We start from the raw sequence: 24,848 nt of genomic DNA on the forward strand, positions 1-24,848 counted from the left end.
GCAGATTAACTCAGACTGTGACTTTTTCTTTTCTGATATATTAATATTGTCTATGAACCTGCTTGTCTTTGGTCATGCTTTTTTTTTTGTTGTTTATGTAACACCATTGTAACATTCATGTAACATCATAGCTTTCATGCTAATATGCTTTCTAAAGAGATAAAAGTTACTGTGGTCGTATTTTATATGGAAGGCATGTATTTCTGCATCTAAGTAATTGAAATTGTTTGGTTTTATTTTTAGGGCTTAATCACTTATTTCACTAATGTGAATCTTGTGCTCAATGCATCATAAACTACTGGCTTTATTTTTTTCCTGCGCTTTCAAAATTTTTAACCCTTAACCTGAACTTTAGTTTATCAGTGTACTTTAGCCAGATTCCAAGAGACCTCATGAAGCAATTTTATTTGTATTCTTTTTATTAAAAATAACATTTTTACCTGTATAGTACATTAATCTGAAGCTTTGAAGAATTTTTAATATTTGGGACTTTTACCAGTTTTAGTCTGTATTTTTTTAAAAATAGATTGTTTATAATACAACTAGCAGGCTCATACAAGTATTTCTGAATATTTCGCTGTTAATGTTTTAGAAACATTTCATTGGATTGTTATTTTTAATTTAAAGGTGTATCATAATTAAATAACAAATAGGGTGAAAAGTTCCAAATTTAATTATTTAATTGTTCGATTACTGAGAACTCTTGTGTTTGTAGTTTCTCACTACAAACTATGTGTTATCAGTGATTTTATGTGGAACAGGTCTTTCCTTATTTATGCCTTTATCTTCATTTTAGTCATTGCAACACTTTAAGTCAACCTACTGCTGAAAACTCACATTTCTATGATTTATGCTTAAAATGAGGAATACTTTTACAACTTTCAAAGTTTTCTTATATTGATTTTACTCTCTCCTGTCTTAGCTCCACATTTCTGGCAGTTTGACTTGCAAGAGGTGAGGAGACATATCAGTTAGCATTCATATGTCTGTCTTATTTTAAAGTAAGAACTGAGTACTCTGCACTAATCTGTTTTTTGCAAAAAAAAAAAAAAAAAAAAAAAAAAAGTAAAAAAATACTAATGGTCTTTTGAGCATCCAATTCATTGACCACGATACATCTAAAGAGTACACAACATAGTAAATTCATTACTTAATGAGGACTTGTACTAAACTCATCTTTTCATAATGAGAAGATTCTGTAAAGAATGAATTTCCATAATAAGATTGTTCACCATGACCTTTAGTCTTGTTTGAAGTCTTTCATAACAATATATTTTATTTTTATTAGCAACTGTTCTGAAGCAAGTCCTCTGAAGCAAGTGGTTGAAAATTGGAGTTACATAATGCAAAATTAGAATATTTGCTATTCATAGACTGAGCTGAGTCAGAGATGACTCAAGTTATTTTTTTATTTTTGTCTCAGAAGTGTAAATGTTGCACCAGTTTCAATGCTCTGATGTTTGAAATAGGATCTCTGCTGGTTTAAAAATGACAAACTGCTTGAAGGTGAACTTTAAAGCAGTCTTTGTAGCATTGGCTAGTAAAGTCAGATGGATCTGCAACAGATTTTACACACAGTAGAAGCTCTCATGAAATATTTATGCTCTAGTTTTTGTGAATGATAGTCGAAAGTCCAGTTGTGCTTTGAACGTCAATTTTGTTTGACTAAATAAAGTAGACTTTCAAGTTCTTAATATTATCTAATTTCAGGAAACAGAGAAAACTCAAGGGAATTAGTAAAAAGAAGAGAATGATCTCATAAATTTGGAACTCAGCTTCTGGAAACCAAAGAAGAAATAATCTCTCTAGATAATAGCACAGTGAGTGGCTGTGGGCTAGCCACCTGATGTGGCTGAGAAAGAGACCAGTATGATTTTATGCATTAAGCAAAATATTTTCAGTAGCAAAGACAAAAAAATGTTAATGCGGTGTTGTCAGATTAACTGTTGTCAGTTAAAACTTTATGTGGGATACGACATATCATATAAGTGGATGTTTATGTTCAAGAAGAGAACGGGTACAAAGAGCACTTAGCAGAGGAAGGGAATACTTAACCTTGTCTCAAATTAAAAAAAAAAAAAAAAAAAAGAAGGATACATTCTGTGAAATAACACAAGAAATGCAATGGTCCTTAGCCATTAAGGAATGGCAAGTCTTTCCAAAAGGAATAGTATGAACAAAATATCATATTTGAGAACTGAGCCTGTCAAGTTTGTGAAAATGATACTACAATGTACTTCTCTGTAGCATTGGGGAACTTGACTAGAATTCTTTTTCACTGTCATGCATCATACTTTCTACATAGAATGTATAATTAATTCAGTGAAAATGGAAATTAAATTTAAATGGCTTTCTTAAGGACTATATAAAGAACAGCTAGGTAATAAAGCAGTTCTAAAAAGATGAAAAGTCTTCTGAGAAAAGGTACCCACGAAAGGCTTTAAATAATTTGATAAAGACAAAATGATTTCAGAAAGCAGAAATGCACCTAACCTTGTGACTTTTGAACTGTTGTATTTGATATATTAAATATATTTTTAAAATACAGAATGTTTGTATTTAATCTTAAATGTTAATATTAAAAATGCATTTTAAATTTTACAATTTTCTTTGGTAGTTAAATCTAAAGAGTAAAGATCATTATAATAACAAATTACTCCCTTGTTGGAATTCATTCTATCTGAAACCTTCTCTGTCATGTTTCTAAGCATGGGTTTCAAGAGACCTAGAATGACACATTTAATTTAACATTGTGACAAGGTCATCTCTCAAAAATGTAGCCAGTTGCTGTCCTTAAAAGTAACCATATCTGTTGTAATGTAATGTAATACTGATCTTTTATGGTTTTTAATGAAGGGACACAGAGAAAACTGAAAGGTCAAGAACCATAACTTGAATATTATTGTGAAAGAGGTTTGGGATTTTTTTTTTTTTTAATTTTGTTTTCTTAAGAAATTTTTACTTTCATATTATTTCTTATCTACAGTTAGAGTTTGGTAAAGACGGCTGGTTTGGGTCCAGCAAGGACACAGTCAAGATCACGGAAACAATCTGTCAGGATGCCTGTATGTGGTATGCCCTAAATCAGGTTCTTGGTCTAAGATGTGGTGATGTGACAATGTGATGTTTTCAATTTATGTTTCTTTATTGTACTGAGTACTCTGATAGTGAAATTATTTGCTATTCTAGGTAGTGAACTGTCATTATTTTCCTAAAGTTTCTACATAATGAATTTTTTAAAATTCTGCAATTTATAACCTATATGCCAGCTGTTGGGGTGGAAAAATTCCTCACATCAGAATGCTTCTACCAGTCCATGAACTATACAGACTGTGTTGATTTGGACAGACCTCTGATGTCCTGAGAGATGAGGCCTGAGGCAGGATTTTGGGTCTGGTGCTAAATAAACAATTTCCAGACAAAAAAAAAAAAAAAATCCAATTTAATTAGTCCACTACAACATCGTTTCTCCATTTACATTTAGTCAGTCCTATCTGTTCTAATATAGTTCCAAAACTCATATAATTTCAGTTACTTGAGATTAACCATGCAACAATATTTTGAGACTTCTGAAACAAATGTGTGGCTTCCATACAAGTTATGAAACCAATTTAAAAATCACATGGTATTCCAAACCTAAAGAAATAAACAGTTCATATTAGAACAAAAGATATTCTTATCATTAGGGGCTCTGGAAAACATCCACCATAAATGCAATATCAGGCAAAAAGTAGATTATTTTCAGTAGTTGGTGATACTGAAAAACTTTTCTAATTTTTTACAAGGCAAGTGTCTCAATTCTGATATATATTAAATAATGCATTATTTTTAGTGTACTGTATTAATTGCTTCTGTTTTGAATCTCTGTTTATTCTTAATTTCATTTGTATGTGTAGTGTACCGTGTTCTTTAAATATTCAAGTGTATTTCTATATTTTTTTTTTATTTCAGGAATCTTTCAAATTAATGTTAATAATATTCTCTCAATCATTTGTAAGAGGGCAGTTTCAAGATAATACCGTATAATTATGATGGTCTAGTATTTTCAATTGCTATTCTTCTGGTTGCAATAATTTTGACAATATGTGTTAGTCTTGTTACTTATCAGAGCATGAACTATTCAATGAAGGTTTACTGCTTTGAAGACAAAGATTTATAAGGTATTTGATTATCTGGTAACCTCAGTTGAAAAACATATGTACCAAAAGTAAAGGACCAAATTTGGCTTTTGTATTTGTCTTCAATGCAGCCAGGATTTAATCTTAAGATTCTATTCTAAGATTTCTTTGGCAAAAAATGTCCAGTGTACATATTTTTCTGCAACCATGATAAAAGAAAAAATGAATTATGCCCTTCTTTTTATGAGAAAAAAAGTAATCTAGAAATTTTAACTAACTTGCAGTAGGACCAATTTAGTAGAGAAGAAACAAATGCTTAAGTAATACATGTAAATTGTTTTAATCCTGTAGCATCAGAATTACATCAATATTAGGGAAATTTACATGATGGATGTGTAACTGGTGAGTCTTTGAAATGGTTATCAATATTAAATTATTTAAAACATTTTGCATAAAAAAACGTATGGAGAGCTCTATTTTGCAGTTTAGGAGTGTTGTCAGAATAGATAGTACCTATATGCATGCAATGTTTTCTATGGGAAATATCTTTTGGGAAAGTAACATGTAATAATTCTCACCTTCCAAAGAGACCTCTGGTTTGTTTTCAGCTGTACTAATACACTGGTATGTATCTTAGTCATCCAGAAAACACTGTACATTCTTTGCCATTTTTGCTAAGCAGATTAAAAAAATATTTATTTTCCTCCTCTTTATCAGTGCTGACCACCCCTCTAATACAGAATGTTTCGGGTTTTGATACACATCCTCTGGTGAATCTTGCTAGGCTGGGGTGACGCATCTAACTCCAGCTCTCTTACCTTTTCCCTAGCAAAGTTCACTGCCCCTGTGGAGGAAGCGATGAAAATAAAAAGGTGTTCTAGTATTTTTAGTTTGCATTCTGATGCATTAATTTAAACTGTGAATGAAAAGTTGGATTTGTGTGGTTTTACTAGACCAGGACATGCAGTTCTCTCTTACAAGGCTGAAAGTTTCTGGCATTAGGGGAGAGGGACCTGGGGATCCTGGTGGACAACAGGATGACCATGAGCCAGCACTGGACATGTTCCTGTGTAACCTCATCTAGGTGTTCCTGCTCCGACGGGGGGATTGGACTAGATGATCTTTTGAGGTCCCTTCCAATCCCTAGCGTTCTATGATTCTATGATTCTATGATTAGGCAGGACATTCACATTGGAGTGGGAATATGCTAAACCACCCCCACAAGAGGATGTTTGACAGAGATCTTTGATTTTGCTCTATGTCCTTTCCTATACATTCCCATAGGTTTTGCATCTGGGCTAAGCGTGACAGGCTGTGAAGGTACTTGTACCATCAAAATAGAACTTCATGGTCCAAGTAATATGTCAGGCCTAATCCTCGGACCTCCTAAGTGATTTCCACCCCCCAAGCTATTTTAAGCATTAATCTGTTTGCTTATTAGATTTTCAATTTCAAAAGTGCCAAAACCAACATAATAATGAAAGGTATTGCATGAAATCATGAGAAATTACAAAATTTTTGTGCCCACTTCCAAGTATGTGGAATCTGCACACTTATTTTATTGGATTCCACAGTTCATTTGAAGTGATGATGCATGTCATTGATAGACCTCTAATTTCCCACAAGCCTCTAAGAAAGTCATAACTCAGCAGCATTTTTGCTTAGAATATGCCTTTCAAATTCCAAATATAAGGCTAAAGTATTCTGAGCAGCAGATGCCATTTATATTTATTTTGTATAAATTATTTTGTTACAGTTCCTCATCATCTGCAGATTTTTATAACACTATGGAAGCACAGTGAGACTATCTTCGTGCAGATCAGGGTGCTGAGACTGGAAAGTGCTAACATTTCTAAGTATTTTATCATCAGAGATTTAACTATAAGAGAAAACCTTCTGTTGGCAGAAGTAATAGCTTTTTGCTATGCCATCAATGTGGGGATACATAGTAGTTGTAGGGGGTTCTGTTTGTTTTGTCTTTTGGGGGGTGTTGTTTTCTTTGTTGTTTTTTTTTTTTTTTTTGTTATTTGTTGGGTTTTCTTAACTCTATTGACTTTTAAATAAAATCTATTCAAAGCTAGGCAAAAATATTATTAGAATAATATTTGGTAGGCAAAAAATATTATTAGAATAATATTTGGTAGTCAGTCTCTTTTTGGCGAAATCTACATGCTAGAAACATAAAATAGGTCGTATCCAAATAAGGCTTTTACTTCTTGTTGGCTATACCATTTGATAAGTCGTGTTCGTCATCATTAAGGACTAGTAAAAGCACTTACATAAACCCATATAACAAGAATAAAGTTAGAATAGCTTTTAATTGTCATCAAACTAGTTTTAAAAGTTTTAAGCTAAGCCACCTGTGAAATATGCTCACAATGCATTGATCTATATTTTGTGTAAGCAGTGCAATCTTAAAGCAACTGAAGGTTGAAAGCTTGCCTTGACTCTCGATTAATATTTTTCAACAAATGAAAAAAGCATTCTCTCACTCTAACACATACATTTTTAGTTTTAATAATGACAATCTCTGGTTCATACATGATGTCTGACCCATCAAAAAGAACTGTTGCGTCTCTCTTTCATGCATTTAATGGTAGTATTGGCTAAGAATGTACAGAATATAAGCTAAATGTAGAGAAATAGGCCTCCAATTACAATAAAAATACAAAATAAATTTTATCAAGTCTTATACATGTCAAGAGAGAAACAAAATATTTTAAGTTATTTGAAAGAATTTCAGAACAGAATTTATCAACACAACGTATTTTTTATGATTTATGGACTGCTCTTGTACAGAAAAATGGCTACTGCAGTATAAGAATTTGCTTTCTGTTGTTTACAAATAAGATTAGTGTTCAAGAGTCAAGAAGCTTCAACTATGTTCTTAGCTCTCATAGACAACAGATTTGTCGATGTTGTTTTTTTTCTTAGAGAGTTTATTCTATGTGGCTACATAGATTTTGAAATGGAAAAGTTCAGCCTTGAATATTCTTGTGTATGCTTACGGGAGAGGGTTTTTTAATGCGATGCAGATTTTTTGAATGGATTTTAAAAAATTTAAAACTACAAAATCTTTGTTGCTCTGCCAATAGTATCAGATTCACACTTGTAAAATTGCTACATGGAAATGGGTTCAAAATAAGGCAAATGCATGTCATAAAATATCACCATCATTTATGGTTAGTAAATCATGACCATGGGCAGAAAAGATGACTTGACAGTTCTTTGAGAAAGACCAGAGTCAGAAAACAAGATGCTCTAAGAACCAAAATACCTGATATTGTAGACAACTACTGTTAATATATGAAGGGGGACAGAGGAAAATCAGAGTTTACTGAAATTAATTTCTATCCATCATTCTTGTAAAAGTTAGTACCACAAAGTAATCATTTGGTACTAAGCTAGCTATTGGAAAACTTGAATTTATGTGATTCATTTTTTTGTGGAAAGGAATAACTGGCTATATTAATGTTCCTAGCACTTAAGAGTCCTAAAGATAACAAATAGTGTAAAAAGTCAGAATAATGAGATAATTTCATTCTGAGGCAGGAAGTGGAGCATAAGACACGATGCAAAGATTGGTGGAGGCAAACAACCATTCTAGTAAGAGGAATGGATGAGTCCTGTTGGCTCTGTGGCAGTCTGACTGTTGTCATGTTTTTAGCATTAATCATTGTTGAAGAAGTTAAAGGAGCTTTTTGAAAAAAAAGATAAAGTAATGTTCTATCTGTCAGGCACTCATCTTAAGTCTGATAAACAATGTAAGATAAGGCAACAAACATTAGTGTATACTTGTTACAATTGTGAGCAACAGATTGTATTGCAGATCATGAGTGAATACTTTTTCAGTATTGAGACATGATGCATGGAATGATAGTCATTTGTTTTCTGTAGTAAACCAGAGGAAGACACATAAAGGAAAAAAAAAAAAGTAACCCCAGGATTGAAGAAGAAATTTAATTGCTATAATAATACCTAGTCCTTTCCAAAGAAATAATAAATAATATAGGGATAGTAATACTTAGCTCTTTCTAGAAAATAAGCTTCAGGTAATTTTTGAGACACTTTCTACATACAGAGCATATGTTTTTATTGAGCTTGCCAAATGACATTCAGGTTTGTTTCTTTAATTGTTCATTTAGGGCTTGTCATTCCATATGAGTAAGTGAAGTTGTACCTTTAAAGCAAGCATTATCTTGCAGTTTTAATCAGTGAACCGTATCTGCTTCTGTCATCTCAAAATTAGATTACAGAAATAGGTTTTAAATCAATACGCAAACAGCAGCTGACATAGGTCTAGATATTCTGCTTATTATTAAGCATTCTAGCCTACTGGTAACACCAAACAAGAAAACCAAGTGGACAATTTGTGACCTTTCTGGGGAACTTTAAGATGAATAAAGCCTGTTATTGTTTGGGATAGGGTTCTTGCTACACTGTGCCAAGTCCCATCACATTTTTGTACTGTAAACACTAAAGCTGTAATCTAGTCAGTTTAATCCAAAGCAGATTTTAAAGATGAGCCTGAAGGGAATCATGACATTTAGAACAATTTCTGATTTTTTTTTTAATTTATTTTTTTTTTTTTTAGAAATATTTCCTTCCAAATTGAATGTATATTCTCTTGTTGGCATCTTGGGTTACACTGAGAATAGCTACTCTTGCATTTAGGGCATACTGCAAGTTTCACATTAGTTAACAGATTCATACAAATGGAAGAGTTAGAAAGAGAATATCATCTGACACTGTAGGCAAGCTATTTTAATAGCAAGACTTTTCCTTTTATAGCGTCTGAAGCTTTCATCACCATTTGAAAGAAAGGGACTAACTCCTGGTGTGTACTGCCCTCACACTGACCACAGGGTACATCTTCACTTCAGTGGTAACTTTCCCTTTCTATTAATACTTGTTCTAGTTATTTTATAATGACATCAAGGGCATGATGTTTGATTTTTGAAGGAAATTAATAAGAATATTTTTTCAAATATGTATGTGGATGACATTTTAATTTGTTTTACTAGCCTTGAAATCTCTGATCAAGCAATTTTATTCATCAAAGTTTGATAGATGTCTATCTTAGTCATATTTTCCAACACAGAAACACAAAATCACAAAATGGCTGGGGTTGTAAGGGATCTCTGGAGATCATCTAGTCCAACCCACTTGCTAAAGCAGGTTCACCTAGAACACATCTCAAAAGAATGCATCCAAGTGGGTTTTGAATGTATCTAGAAAAGGAGACTCCACAACCTCTCTGGGCAGCCTGTTCCAGTGCTCTGGCATGCTCAAAGTAAATAAGTTTCTCTGCCTGTTTAGATGGAACCTCCTTTGCTTCCATCTGTGCTCTTCACCCCTTGTTCTATCATTGGGCACCACTGAAAAGAGTTTGATCCCATCCTCTTGACACCCACCCCCGAGATATTTATAAGCATAAATAAGATCCCCTCTCAGCCTTCTCTTCTCCAGGCTAAACAGACGCAGCTCTCTCAGTTTCTCCTCATAAGAAAGATGCTCCAGACCCTGAATCATCTTTGTAACCTCCCACTGGACTCCCTCCAATGATTTCTTATCCTTCTTAAACTGAGAAGCCCAGAACTGGACACACTACTCCAGATGAAGCCTCACAAGGGCACACTCTTCCTAATGCATTCCAGGATACCATTGGCCTTTTTGACCATAGGGGCACACTGCTGTCTCATGGTCAACCTGTTATCAACCAGAAGTCCCAGGTCCTTCTCTGCAGTGCTACTTTCCAACAGGACAACCCCTAACCTGTATGAGTGCCTGGGGTTATTCCTCCCCAGGTGCAGGACTCTACGCTTGCCCTTGTTGAACTTCATCAAGTTCTTCTCTACCCAGTCCTCCAGCCTCTTTGTTTTAACAAGGCATAAACGGGAAACTCATTACTCGTACTGAGAAGAGATACATGGAATTGTAATTATTTGGGAATTATTTGTTTTAACATTACTAGCAGTGTTTCTTACCAAAAGATTTGATATCAAGCATTGTCTCCTAAGAGATCTCCTCTTCTCATTGCCAGCCACTGTGATTCCCATTGACTGTGACTGCTCACTGAGGGGTTCCTAAAATTTGCAGCTTTCATAATTAATCAAATCAAATTATCATCTTAGAAGAACTTGCTAATGAAATACTTCCAGTAACAATATTGACTTTGGATATGGAAAAGTACATTAGGAACCTTCTAGCAAGGCATCCACAAGCAGTTTTGGCAACTTTTTGGTGAGTAAATACTGTGAATGAATGCCTGTGGAAGTGGAAATATGTATATTTTCCATAAAGTGTAACTCCAGTGTGTCTAAGGAAGCAGATATTTTTGTGATGGTAAAGAGCATGGTATATTAATTTGTGCCATTTGGAGAATGAACTTGAAAAATAGTACAGGAAACATTTATAGTCTTGGTGTGTCTGGATATTAGCTCACTATAAATACAGTGCAGCAAATCTGAAGAAGCCTCTTTAGGTAATAAGGTAATAGATGGTATTTTAGGATAATAGATGGTACCCTGAGGGAAGAGGTAGGGTACAAGTGCTGGGAAAGATTGAAGGGTGGAGGTAAAAGTGTAGAAAGAAATAGGAACTGGAAATCGTGGAAAAGGTTGAAGGAAAAGCAGGGGGAGACTGGGAAAAGCAAAATACTGGTGTGTGGGAGGGACTGCTCTGGAATATAGTGATACATTTTCTTATCTCTGCCAGGTTAAGGCATTATGTAGCTGTCCATCTTCTGGTCTCCTGTGGCCAAGCTGAGCCTTTATTCCTTCACCACACTTGCAGATTGAGGTGGAGTGATAAGCCTCTTGGCTGGACTTGGCTCCCATGCAGAGATCTCGTTCCTGTATCGTGGAACTACAACACTTGGGTGTTGCTACATCATCCAGTATACAAATTTATTCTTGAGTCCAGGGGTTAACTTTACCATAAGAAAAGACGTCTTGTAAAGTGGCTTTTCAGAATAGAAGACAGGGAAGAGCCATAGTTTTTGAGCAATGACTGTTGAAGGACAGGTTTCCAGAGAAAACGTGTTTTTCACCTTTGTGAAGTAGCAAAAGCTCAGTAAAGCTCAGAGGACAGAAAGAAGCACATTAGCAACTGCAAAATCCCACTGAAGGAGTCAGAATCTTTTTTATACACTAGGCTTGACTTTCTATTCTACTGATTTCTTAGTCTGGGCCACATAGCCATCTGTCTCTACAAAGTGAGAACATAGTGATTCAGTTCAAGGAATTCAGGGCAAAAGGGAAACCTAAGATCAGTGGGTCAAAGAGGATAGATCCTTTGAGAATGACTGAGCCTTGCATGAGGCTGAAACGGGTAAGAAAAACAAGACTTGGTGGCGAAAAATCAAAGCGTTAAGAGACCAGGTAGCAAACCAATACCAGTCCTGTTAAAATATAAATATCTCTGCTTTTATAAGAAAATAAATGAGCTAAAAATGTTATCACATCTAAAACTTGGTTAATTTGGACAATGTGAATCCTTTTGTAGCTCCAAGTCATTTACTTAAATTATGCTGTAAAGTGAAAGGAATTGCATTTCTTCACAAAAACAGAAAACAAAAAACAAAAAAACAGAAAACAAACAAACAAAACAAAAACAACAACAAAATCCTCTCCACCTATCCAAAGATATTCTAATATCCAATTATTCAAAGCACAAAATCTTTGTCAGTTGGACTAAATTTGAATACAAACTGACTTGGTTTATTTTTTACAAAAGGCAATAAAACAAAATCTCACTGAATTTTCACAAAGAGCAACTGCCTATAGTTTTATTTACAGAAGGAAATTGCTGAAAATATTAAACTAGCTTTAAATGACTGTTAAGAAATATGCTCTTAAGAAAGCAACACTGAAACAATTTGCATTTTAGTGGTAGTGCAACGTGAAATTCATGTTCTGTCATAACTAATATTAGTTAGAATGCATATGACATAGCTGTTTTCTGTAAGGAATGCTAGAAAAAAGAATTACATTTTAATCATAGCTTTTGTTAATAGGTGTAAAGATATATAAAATAAAACTGTAGAAATAGTTTAATTACTATCAGTAATTTAATTTTTAAAAAGTTTATTCTTAGAAAGGCCTATTTTAGCTATAAAATCTGGGAGAGAACAGAAAAAGCAGAATGAGCTGTAGTGTTAGAACAGGCTGCTGTAGTGTCTATGTGGGGCTTATAGGATTTAAGCAACCATTTAGGTGCTTAAATGCAAGAGCAGGTCAGAAAGCTTGTTTGAAGTTAAAAGGTCTCTTATTGGACTTTGCTGCTCCTTTAGCAATTACTTTTTGGTTTCTATAGAAAATAATCTAGGAAATTATTGTTTTGACCTAAAAAATTGTAAAAGACGTGATTGCTATGTATGCATCTGATGTGCTGAAGCCCCTGGCCACAATCCAGTTCAAAGCAGCCCTTGAGACCATAGTGAAATCTGCTAAATATCTGGACATTTTTGTCCGTTTATAGGCTGCAGCTCTCATCCTTTCTCCTCAGACAGCTGTCTTTCATTTCAACTCAGAAATGGTCATTATTCTGATAGCATCTTGGTATGCTCCCTTTCTGCTATTGAACACGCAACTGAATGTGAGCTTCTCCCTTTATGTCTTTTGGAAGTGAGGAAACTTCATTCCCCATTTTTGCACTGCAGATTACTAGAACATTTTTGTAGTAAACAGTGAGTTCATTGAGTTCAACCCAGAAACAATTCATAGACCAGGAACTGGCATGCAATGGTTTCCCAGTGATAGATGAGACCACATGCTCTCCTTTTTTTGTTTCTGTCAGTCTGATAATTTTGTATTTCAAAACTGGCATCAGCATGAGGAATGAGGATCCTGTGTGCTATTTTGTGTTCTGGCATTTTAGAAGTTGAAAACTGGGAAGCATGGCATTGAGTTTTTGAAATCAAAGAGAGGTAGGAAAGAATAACCCAGCAGGAAAGCTATGATATAGTTGCCATCACAAAAACATGGTGGGATGACTCATATGACTGGAGTGCTGCTATGTGTGGCTACAAGCTCTTCAGAAAAGATAGGCAGGGTAGGAGAGGTGGAGGGGTGGCTTTATATGTTAGAGAGTCACTCGACTCTGTTAAACTTGAGGTCAGCAGTGACAAGGTTGAGTGCCTGTGGACCAGAATCAGGGGGAAGTCCAACAAGGCTGACATCCTCATGGGTGTCTGTTATAGATCGCCCAACCAGGACGATGAAGGAGATGAATTATTCTACAAGCAGCTGGCAGATGTCTCAAAATCGACGGCCCTTGTTCTTGTGGGTGACTTTAACCTGCCGGATATCTGCTGGGAGCTCAATACTGCACAGAAGAGGCAGTCTAGGAGGTTCCTAGAGTGTACAGAGGACAATTTCCTTCGTCAGCTGGTAAATGAGCCTACCAGGGGCAAGACCCCGCTAGACCTACTGTTTACAAACAGAGAAGGGCTGGTGGGAGATGTAGTGGTTGGAGGCTGCCTGGGGCGTAGCGACCATGAAATAATAGAATTTTCAATACTCAGAGATGCAGGGAGAACCATTAACAAAACCTCTACGCTGGACTTCCGGAAGGCAGATTTTTGCCTATTCAGAAGTCTAGTTCAGAGCATACCCTGGGAAACAATGCTTAAAAACAAGGGGGCCCAGGAGGGTTGGACATGCTTCAAGCAGGTGGTTTTGAGTGCACAGGAACAGGCTATACCAGTGTGCCGAAAGGCTAGCCGGCGGGGAAGACAACCGGCTTGGCTAAACAGGGAGATTCTGAATGAAATCAGAAATAAAAAGAGACTTTACCGACTGTGGAAAAAAGGGCTGTCTACTTATGAAGAATTTATGGAAATAGCTAGATCATGCAGAAAAAAGATCAGGGAAACAAAAGTGCAATTTGAAGTTAACTTGGCCAATTCTGTCAGGGATAATAAAAAGTCCTTCTTCAAATATGTTAATAACAAAAGGAGGGGCAAGGAAAACCTCCATGCTCTGTTGGACTCTGAGGGAAATATAGTTAACAAAGATGAGGACAAAGCTGAGGTACTTAATACCTACTTTGCCTCAGTTTTTACCAGTAAGACAGGTGGCCCTCAGGACAACTCATCTCTGGAGGTGGTTGACAGAGATAGGAAGCCAAATAGGCCCCTTGTATTCCAGGAGGAAATAGTTGGTGATTTACTGAGCCATCTGGATCCTCACAAGTCTATGGGACCAGATGAGATCCATCCTAGGGTGATGAGGGAGCTAGCAGAAGAACTTGCCAAGCCGCTCTCCATCATCTTCCAACAGTCCTGGCTCACTGGGGAGGTCCCATATGATTGGAAATTGGCCAATGTTACCCCAGTCCACAAAAAGGGCTGCAGAGCTGACCCTGGCAACTACAGGCCTGTCAGCCTGACCTCGGTGCCTGGCAGGGTTATGGAGCAGATCATCCTGAATGGAATCACACAGCACCTTCAGGATGGACAAGGGATCAGACCCAGCCAGCATGGGTTTAGGAGGGGCAGGTCCTGTCTGACAAACCTGATCTCCTTTTATGATCAGGTGACTCACCTGGTGGATGAGGGGAAAGCCGTGGATGTGGTCTATCTGGACTTCAGCAAGGCCTTTGACACTGTCTCCCATAATATACTCTTGCAAAAGCTGGTAGCCCATGGCTTGGACAAGTGTACTCTACGCTGGGTTAAGAACTGGCTGGAGGGCCGGGCCCAGAGAGTGCTGGTGAATGGGGCTGCATCCAGCTGGCGGCCAGTCACTAGTGGTGCTCCCCAGGGGTCAGTGTTGGGTCCAGTCCTGTTTAACATCTTTATTGATGATTTAGATGAGGGGATTGAGACCATCATCAGCAAATTTGCTGATGACACCAAGTTGGGTGGGAGTGTCGACCTGCTGGAAGGCAGGAGGGCTCTGCAGAGGGATCTGGATAGACTGGAAAAATGGGCTGATTTCAATGGGATGAAGTTCAATAAGGCCAAGTGCTGGGTGCTGCACTTTGGTCACAACAACCCCCTGCAGCGCTACAGGCTGGGCACAGAGTGGCTGGAGAGCAGTCAGACAGAAAGGGACCTGGGGATACTAATTGACAGGAAGCTCAACATGAGCCAACAGTGTGCCCAGGTGGCCAAGAAGGCCAACGGTATCCTGTCCTGTATCAAAAATAGCGTGGTCAGCAGGACAAGGGAAGTGATCCTTCCCCTGTACTCTGCATTGGTGAGGCCACACCTGGAGTATTGTGTTCAGTTCTGGGCCCCTCAGTTCAGGAAAGACATTGAAGTGCTGGGTCCAGAGAAGAGCAACACGACTGGTGACTAATTGACAGGACTGTAACTAATTGACAGGAATTGACATTGAAGTGCTGGGTCCAGAGAAGAGCAACACGACTGGTGACTAATTGACACGACTGTAACTAATTGACAGGAAGCTCAACATGAGCCAACAGTGTGCCCAGGTGGCCAAGAAGGCCAACGGTATCCTGTCCTGTATCAAAAATAGCGTGGTCAGCAGGACAAGGGAAGTGATCCTTCCCCTGTACTCTGCATTGGTGAGGCCACACCTGGAGTATTGTGTTCAGTTCTGGGCCCCTCAGTTCAGGAAAGACATTGAAGTGCTGGGTCCAGAGAAGAGCAACACGACTGGTGAAGGGACTTGAACATAAGACCTATGAGGAGAGGCTGAGGGAGCTGGGGTTGTTTAGTCTAGAGAAGAGAAGGCTTAGAGGTGACCTCATCACTCTCTATAACTACCTGAAGGGAAGTTATAGCCAAATGGGGATTGGTCTCTTCTCCCAGGCAGTTAGCAATAAGACAAGGGGGCATGGGCTTAAACTCTACCAGGGGAAATTTAGGCTGGATATTAGAAAGAAATTCTTTACAGAGAGAGTGGTCAGGCATTGGAATGACCTGCCCAGGGAGGTAGTGGACTCGTCGTCCCTAGAGGTTTTTAAACTGAGATTGGACATGGCACTTAGTGCCATGATCTAGTAAACGGACTAGAGTTGGACCAAGGGTTGGACTCGATGATCTCTGAGGTCTTTTCCAACCCAGTCGATTCTGTGATTCTGTGATTTCTTCTGCTGCTGTTTTAACAGCAAATGTGAAACACACTTTCACACTTTGATGCTCCTAAGCAGAGTGAAGTTTTGGAGGATTTCTTCTTTGGATACTTCCACCAGGAAAGTATTCATCATCCTTAATGTGCATGGACAAAGGCATAATGCTGAGTGTCATGCTTGAATATCAGAACAAAATGAGAATTCAGAGATACCTCTCTGCTTGATATTTCATTTTGATTAGCTCTGGGTGACTGTGCTTTGAACGGTTCTGTGACTGTGCTTTCTGCAGGACCCTGACCTTCTGTGGAACCATGACATACAGGAGTACCCTATATCAACAGGATATCTAAAGAAGGCATTTTGAGTAACAGCTGCTCTATGCTAGACTATAGCTAATCCAGATAGTCCACAGAATAATTCTATTCCTTAAATATAAATTTATAAATTGATAGTAATGGAAAAATGGCATACCTCCTTCAAACTAGACTGAAATATTTATTTCCTTCTCAGATGCTCTTTTAATATTCTTAAAATAAACCTTTCCAGTTTCCTAAATATCTTCCTACAAGAATAACATGATTTGGGGCTCTTAAAGATTATGTTGAAATCCATTTTACTCAAATCTTCCCTAAATTGGTTTGCCTCACATACTCATGAATATAAACATAAGAAGATAAATGGAATGAGTGTCTTATACCTAAATGCAGGAAGTTGTAATTTTCAAATGGTTTTTAAAAAGCAGTGGAGTCAGATGACATTCTGAAATCTCATTTTCATATTTAGCTTGCATATTACTCTCTGTCAACAATAATAAAAAGCAGTCAGTTTATTTAGTCAAGACTTTTATCTACAATTTTTAAATTATTCTTTATTTAATATATTCCTCTTTACTTGTCATTTACCTATTCCATAGGTATTTATTTCCTTTTCTTTTGCCTCATTTCTTTCAAGAGGTTGATATTGCCTTGGAGTAGAATGATAATCAGCCTGTATCACTTTGTTGTTCCCTGACGTGGGGCTACATGGAAATCATAAATAATGCAGTGACTGCATCACTGGAGTAGAAAACAATAAGAATGGCAACAAAGTCATGGTGAAAGTAGGGAGTGAGAAATGGCAATATTATGGAGGTAGCAGTTGGCATACTTTCTGAAAAAGGTAAGCATAGAAGAAAAATTAACTGTGTTTAGTATTCTTACTTTGGAAGAAAATAAATATGGGTTAAGAAGCCCAGTGCTAAGATGAAGCCCAGTGCTAAGAGTAGAAAGAGCAAATATGTTTTTTTTTGTTGTTTTTTTTTTTTCCCCAAAGGAAGATATTTTACAATGTCTCAGTTCAGAGGACATCTTTCCCAAGGAAACAGAGCCACAATTTCCAAAGAAAAGGGAAGCAATGTTTAGTGATATAGTTAGGCATGGATGTAGGTACAACCAGTGGGGGAACTAGCAGTTGATCAACAAATGTAGTATAAATGCATTGGATGATAACTTCATTGCAAGCTTTATACATCTTGAACTCAAGGATAATTTTCCTTATATCTAAGGGCAGATGGGGAGATGTCATTACTCTGTTGATAATTATGCAGTTCCAGTGCCTTCAGTTGGGAAATTAAGGTTACTGAAGCTGACCGTATTGTTAATTTGGAGAAAAGTCCTGTAACATTTGATATAGCTCTATTTTGAGCATCTGAGATGTGAGTGAGAGAGCTCTGAAGAAAGAGTAACAGAGACAGTAAAAGAAACTGGTGAATGTGAATAGATCTCAAAGGTTTTTTGTACCTAATCAGGATAGAATTTGTTGAAAGAATCATCTTAAGCATGATTTCCAAACTGACTGTGTAATCCATCTGAGACATGTGCACGTGTGCACGCAATATTGATGTGCAAGCTCGTGTTAAAAAAAAAAAAGTTAACTGTCAGGGAAGGGGGTTCTAAGAGCAGATGACAACTTCATAGACGTTTTGTGTAATAGCTACACTTTAAGTAAACATATAAACAGATGAGAAGTCAGAACTGACTTCTGTCTGAAACTTAGGTTCCTGGTAATTTAATGCTAGAGTTTCTGAAAATTTTGCAGATAGTAAGTAGAACCAGCAGATAGTATGACAAATTCATACCAGTATGTATATTTCATTGGCTTTGGGGGTTGGTTAATGTGGTGAATACTCATCATTCTCCTGAGGGAAAATTTGGTTCATGTGGCCTCAAGCACACCACTTGAAGTAGAGAGTGGATCACTTTAGAGTCACAGCTAACAAGTTTATTTTCTCTTCCATGTAGCCACTATACTGTAACACTTTCCAAGCTTCACATATGCATTGTTATTTTAAAGCACATGCCTCCTACATGTAAAGGCTATTTCAGCTACATAAACAAAGTGTGTTTGCAAGCTGAATCTGACTGTGAAAAGTAAGCTAAAACTCCATATCACTTTTTGGAGGGATTAGCCTGGAAACATGAGCTAAGCTGTCTCTAGATGCCTATTTGAGAGACAAACCTGAGATGTGGAGGAGTTTGGGTGTTTTGTTTTGTTGTTTGGTTTTGTTTGTTTGTTTGTTTGTTTGTTTGTTGTTGTTGTTGTTGTTGTTTTAATAAAATTAATTTCATCCTGGAATGTCATGCCCGAAATAACGGTGATTTGTGTTTGTGAACTAATCCTTTATTTTCTTTAATGTTATTTTGGTACATCAGAAGACAAGCACAGATGTATTTTGTTCTAGATAGCTAGGCTTCCTGCATATTAAAACAAGTAGATTTTGTGGTACATAAATATTACACGTATTTTAAAATCAAAATATGGGAGCTGCCATTGGTACTAGGGATGTCCACTGCATAGAATAAGTATAGATAGAAAAGTACATATAGAAAGGATCAACCAATGTTACTGGGGCGTGCTCTTAACCTACTCTACCTACTCACCTACTCCAGAGATCAGTAAAAGTCATTAATTAATTCTATTTAAGTTTGAATCTCTTCATACCTCTTTGATACATTTTGTTCTTGTTTCTGTTTTTCACCTGTGCTATGTTCAAGTCAAATGTATTTTAGAGATTCTCCACAGTCATTTAGCCTGGTGCTTAGAAAATTTAATACTGTTTCTTGCTTGCAAAAGACTACCATTACCTTATTTGTTCATGTGAGGTTTTAGACCACTTTTTTCCATACCCTGCTCTTAAACCTTCCTTAAACTTCTGCTGTTAATTACACTTTGACTTGGGAAACTGAAGAAAATCTTTGGGCAATACAAAAGTACATATCTTTTATTTTCTTCTGTTCCATGAGTTTCTGTCCTGTTTTTCTCCTTTTTCTTTTTCTTTTTCTTTTTCTTTTTCTTTTTCTTTTTCTTTTTCTTTTTCTTTTTCTTTTTCTTTTTCTTTTTCTTTTTCTTTTTCTTTTTCTTTTTCTTTTTCTTTTTCTTTTTCTTTTTCTTTTTCTTTTCCTTCCTTCCTCCCTTCCTTCCTTCCTTCCTTCCTTCCTTCCTTCCTTCCTTCCTTCCTTCCTTCCTTCCTTCTTCCCTCCCTCCCTCCCTCCCTCTTTCTCTCTCATTTATATTCAGAAGAAGAAAACTCTTATCTTAATGGAGGTGTTACTTTATTTAATGGTTTGTTTGCTTAGCATTCATCTTTGTTTTTATAAAGACTTTATTTGCTAGTGTGGTGAGTTGACCTTGGCCATCAGGTGCCCACCAAGCCACTCTATCACTCCCCTTTCTCAGCAAAATGGGGAGGAGAAAAAATTAAAAGCTTGCGAGTTGAGATAAGGAGAGGAGATCACTTACCACTTACCATCATGGGCAAGATAGGCTGGACTGGGGTAAAATTAATTTTATTTGTTGCCAATTAGTGAGAAAATAGAATAATGAGAACAGATCTTAGAACACCTTTCCCCAACACCTTCCTTTTTCCTGGTCTCAACTTCACTCCCAATTTTGTCTACCTCATTCTCCTGAGCAGCACAAGGGGATAGGGAATGGAAGCTGCAGTCAGTTCGTCACAGTTTTTTTTTCCTCTGCTCCTTCCTCTTCACACTTCTCTCCTTCTTCAGTTTGGAGCTCCTTCCACAGGAAACAGTCCTTCACAAATTTCTCCAATGAGTCCTTCCCATGGACTGCAGTTCTTAAAAAAGTGCTCCAGTGTGCTCCAGAGTGCCGTCCTTCAGGAACAAACTGCTCCAGCCTGAGTCTCCCATGGGGTCACAAGTCCTGCCAGGAGCCTGCGACATCACGGGCTCTCCATGGGGACACAGCTTCCTTCGGGGCTCATTCACCTGCTCCATCATGGAGTTCTTCATTAGCTGCAGGTGACGGTCTGCTCCATGCTGGATCTTCATGGGCTGCAGGGGTACAATCCTATGGTCTTCACTTTAGCCTGCAGGGGAACCTCTACTCTGGCACCTGGAGCACCTCCTCTCCATCCTTCTTCCCTGAGCCTGATGTCTGCATAGCTGTTTCTCTCATATTCTCACTCCTCTCCCCCAAATGCAGTTGCACAGTGTTTTTTATCCTGTCTTAAATATGTTACCACAGAGACACTACCAATGTCACTGACAGGCTCAGCTTTTGCCAGCGGCAGGTCCATCTTGGAGCTGTCTGGAAGTGGCTCTGTTCAATGTGGAGACAGGACCTCGCATCTTCTCACAGAAGCCGCCCCTGCAGCTTGCCTCACCCCTGCTACCAAAAGCTTGCTATGTAAACCAAATACAGGTAGCATTCTGAAAAGTATGGTACCCATCACTTTGAATATTGCTGCCTAGCCCACATGGCTGCCATTTCAAGAGCTACAGTGCACTGCTTGACCATTATTTTAAGGAGCAATCCACCAAGTACATATGATCTAAATTCAAAGACATTTAGTTCCAGTCCATAGCACAAGACTTGCTCTAATTTCCTGAGTGCAAAGTCACCACGTTCATGGAAGCACATGTGCCACAGTGGTCCATGTCAGCAAGAGATAAGAATATCTCCCTTGTGATACACCCTTTGGTAAATCCTGCTAGGGTAAACACGTTGCCACAAGTTACAGACTATTAATTACTTTCAGATTATCTGCTGTAACTAATATTTATTTACTATTGCATTATTTTTTTTTCCCATAAGTGAAGAAACGAGACTTTAGTACCCTTAGAGTTTTACAGCTACATCTGGTTTCTGTAACACTGCATGTAGTACACTAAGGAACTGCAGAAACTTAATTTACAGTAGAAAACTGCTGAGGGCTTGGTAAATAAAAGATAAACAGGAATAGGATGAACAATACTGTAGATCTAATTTATTTTATTGATTTTGTTTTGATATTGATTTTGTCTTACGTTTCCTCCTCTTCCAAGGCTCTGCCTCCACAAATAAACTTTACTTTGTAACATATGTTTATATTGATAGCATAATATGGTGTACAATACGAAAAACACGTCTCTGAAGAAAGTAGCAAGCTTTGACATTGGATATGGACGCAGTTATGTGTCACTGCCTATCTGAGAAGGGACTTTAGGATCATTTAATAGTATATAGTACATACATCAGATACTCTATAAGAAAAAATTATTAACGGTTTTCCTGTTTATACTTCTGTGTTTAAGATCTGGAGGTAGTGACTCAGGGAGCTAACATAACAATTTCCAGAATGATTTTTTGTAGCTGTGAGAAGTTTCATAAAGATATTGCAGAGTTTTGTACATGTTTCTACCACATATGTAGCAAGATCACACCTTTTGAAATGAAAACTTCAAATACAATAAAACTAAACCAATACAATACTATAAATATCAGTACAGTAAACTGCAGAACTGTGAGCTCATTCATAGTTTTCCTAAGTAATAATATAAACTCCTCAGAGCAAGCCACACTATTTTACATGGCTAGCTATACTAGCAGTAAAACAGAAGTAGCACTCTGATTTTAACTGGTAGGTGTTATCTGTAATACCACTTGTAATACAGCTGTGGGCAATTTTAGATAAACACAAACTGACTCTGGCTTAGCAACCATAGGTTAGTGCTACTTTTCTGCTGGGCATGCATAGACTAAATTCCTATCCATCAGCACCTGCCCATGAAGTCATATTTCATGTAGAAGTGATGCTGTGTTTCTGGACTGTTGTTTGACAGGTCTCTACCCAAGACAAAATTATTTTTTTTTTATGTTTCTCGCACGGATCTCAAGAAAGTCCTTAGACAACATACACTTTTAGTTTAGCATGATAATAATAGCTTAGATGTGTTTGGTTCAATAATAATAATTATAATCACTTTTTCAACTACGTTCAGAAAAAAAAAGTAACTTCAGTACAAAACACTACAAAGCATGTCTTTGTTATTGAGTGCTATAATCTTATTTTCTTTTATTCTAATAATATTTATAATTGTATTTATCTGAAAGCAAGGTGATTTTTTTTGCCATTCTTACAGGGATTTAACATCTGGGAGGCATCTTAGATCATGTTTTAAAGGAAAACCTTTGCTACTGAAAGATGACTGTTTACCACACACTAGTAGCTCTAGCCAGATGCTTTTTATCTTGCAACAAAAGGGAGATACATTTTCAAGTTTCAGTTATAACTGTATTTTAAAATGTTTATGACAAAGTTCTTGCATCTAATCCTGTAAAATACATCTTTCTGAGGCATTCATGGTCTAACAGACATAAATTACTCACCTTAAGTATTGCTTCTTTTGTAATACTGAACAATGCCTTGTTTTGTTCTTATTTGGAGAATGCCTGCTAGATAATTTCAAGTTCTATTCATGTGCATAGTACGAAACTGAGAGTTTCATGAACCAAAAATTCTCTTAGTATGCACTTCAACCCTGAAAATCTTGTAATAATAGACTCAAATTTCTTAATTAACAGTTCTTTGATTCTTAGTTCTAACATTCTTTCTTAGGTAACTAGTTGAAAAGGGTATGTTATTGTGATTGTAAAAGGACATACATATTTCCTTGCTTTCTCTCTTAAAGTGCTGATCCTCTAGATTTGTGGCTCAAATAAATCCTTAATCTTTAAGGAGAATGAATACCTTATTTCCTAAAGTTATCATTTATATTTAAGGAGAAATTTATTCTCTGAAGCATCATTCTGCAACAGTAAAGCAAGGGAATTAATTTTGAGTATTTAAATATCCAGCTGCCAAGTAACTGGCCAATTCTTTTCTGATAGCTTCTTGATTCCAGAAGTTATCAAGTTTTATGTAGTCCTAACAGTGATTTACCATTCCCACAAACCAGAAATACAAATCCTAAAGCAATACATAGAAGATGCATTTTGTTTTGTATTTTATTACTTTCAGACAGTTATTAAATATATACAGCCTAATGCTTCTTTCAGGTAACTGAAAATATTAATCTTGACTTTCTTTCAGGTGTACAGTATGAAAATTGCTGTGGGTGATAGTTCTTTATTAGTAATCAAATGTTATGATGATCTTTTATGAAATGAAATCACTTCAGTTTTCAGCAATGTGCTTTGGAAAAAAAAACAGGAAGTTCTTTCATATCCCAGTTGAATTCTGTTTGTTTGTCACTAAAATACACATTGAGTTCCTTCCAGAAATAATTTTTGATTAGTAGGAAATTTTTCAAAACATTAACTTCTTGGAAAATGTGAAGACATTTAAGGGCCAAAGTCATACTTAGAACAGCAATGGTATGCATACATTAGTGTACTTGCAAATTTAGCACTGTCAACTTTCATTTCATGTTGTAAAAAGAAAACTGAAATCTGCAGAAGACGGATGTGAAAAAGAAACATTTCTTTCATCTCTAGAGGTGAAAGCAATAACAGCGTAGTATTAACTCTTCTGAAGTTTGGTTAATTATTCTCTGTTCTTTGAAATGTTTCAATGATTTATTCTTTAGCTTTACTATTACAAGGACTTGATGTATATGGCATTAAGTCATTTTCCATTTCAGCCAATTCCATGAGGTCACCAACTACAACTGACTTACTGGAAGAGCCAGTAAACGTATAGATTAACCTAAGCAAATAAAGGAAGTTATCTCCCTTTTTACATTTGTTGCACCAGACTGTAAAGTGCTTAACTTAAAGAAGAAATAACTTCAATATAAAATAACATTCTTCATATCTTAAGTCCTAGGATTTAATACCAGGAAGGCACTGAAAGAAAAAGAAGCAGCTCAGAGTTTAATGCTTGAAACAGAACATTTTGTGTGTGCAGAACTTGCAGTGAGGTGTTTTACGTGGTTGTATTCCTCAAAAATAGAAAATCCAGGTTCTCCAGACTATTAAAAATTGAGAATCAAAACTTTTTTACGTTTAAGTTATGGCAGTCTAACATTTAAAATGACTCCTCAGGCAATTTTTACTGTTATCACTATATAGTAACCTTTGAAAAGAATAATCTGTATTTTCTATCCAGAATTTTCCATTTAACAGTTACCCAAGTAGTCCTGTGGTAGCAAGTTTCACTTCATGTTTGATAGATTCTTCAGTACTGACTCAGGACAAAATATCAAGCATCATACATGATTATACTCTCATTTCTTAAGAGACAAAAAAGGGTAGTGTTAAAATTGTCATGTAGTATAACTAAGATTTTTTTCCACATACAAGATAAAGTGAGAAATTTTGGGGAATGGATATCAATAAAAATTGGGTGGTTTCATTGTGTGCATTGTGTACATGCTCAGAAAGAGATTCAAAGCTCCAGGAACATGAGGGAAAGCAAATATGAGT

The 24,848-nt window shown here is 36.6% G+C and overlaps 1 protein-coding gene across 4 annotated transcripts in view; it reads left to right on the forward strand.

The window, feature by feature from the left end:
- Window positions 1–24,848, forward strand: part of CNTN5 (contactin 5) — a 706,531-nt gene that overhangs the window by 242,360 nt on the left and 439,323 nt on the right. The window contains exon 3 of one of the 4 annotated variants that reach the window (XM_065043985.1): window positions 2,987–3,065. The exons of 2 other annotated variants lie outside the window; for them this stretch is intronic. The gene's annotated coding sequence lies outside the window, so the exon portion shown is untranslated. Of the gene's footprint in view, window positions 1–2,986; window positions 3,073–24,848 lie in introns of all 4 variants that reach the window. One more of the 4 variants, XM_065043938.1, reaches the window with a different exon arrangement.

Source organism: Columba livia, chromosome 1 (genome assembly GCF_036013475.1).
Source record: "Columba livia isolate bColLiv1 breed racing homer chromosome 1, bColLiv1.pat.W.v2, whole genome shotgun sequence".
NCBI lineage: Eukaryota > Metazoa > Chordata > Aves > Columbiformes > Columbidae > Columba > Columba livia.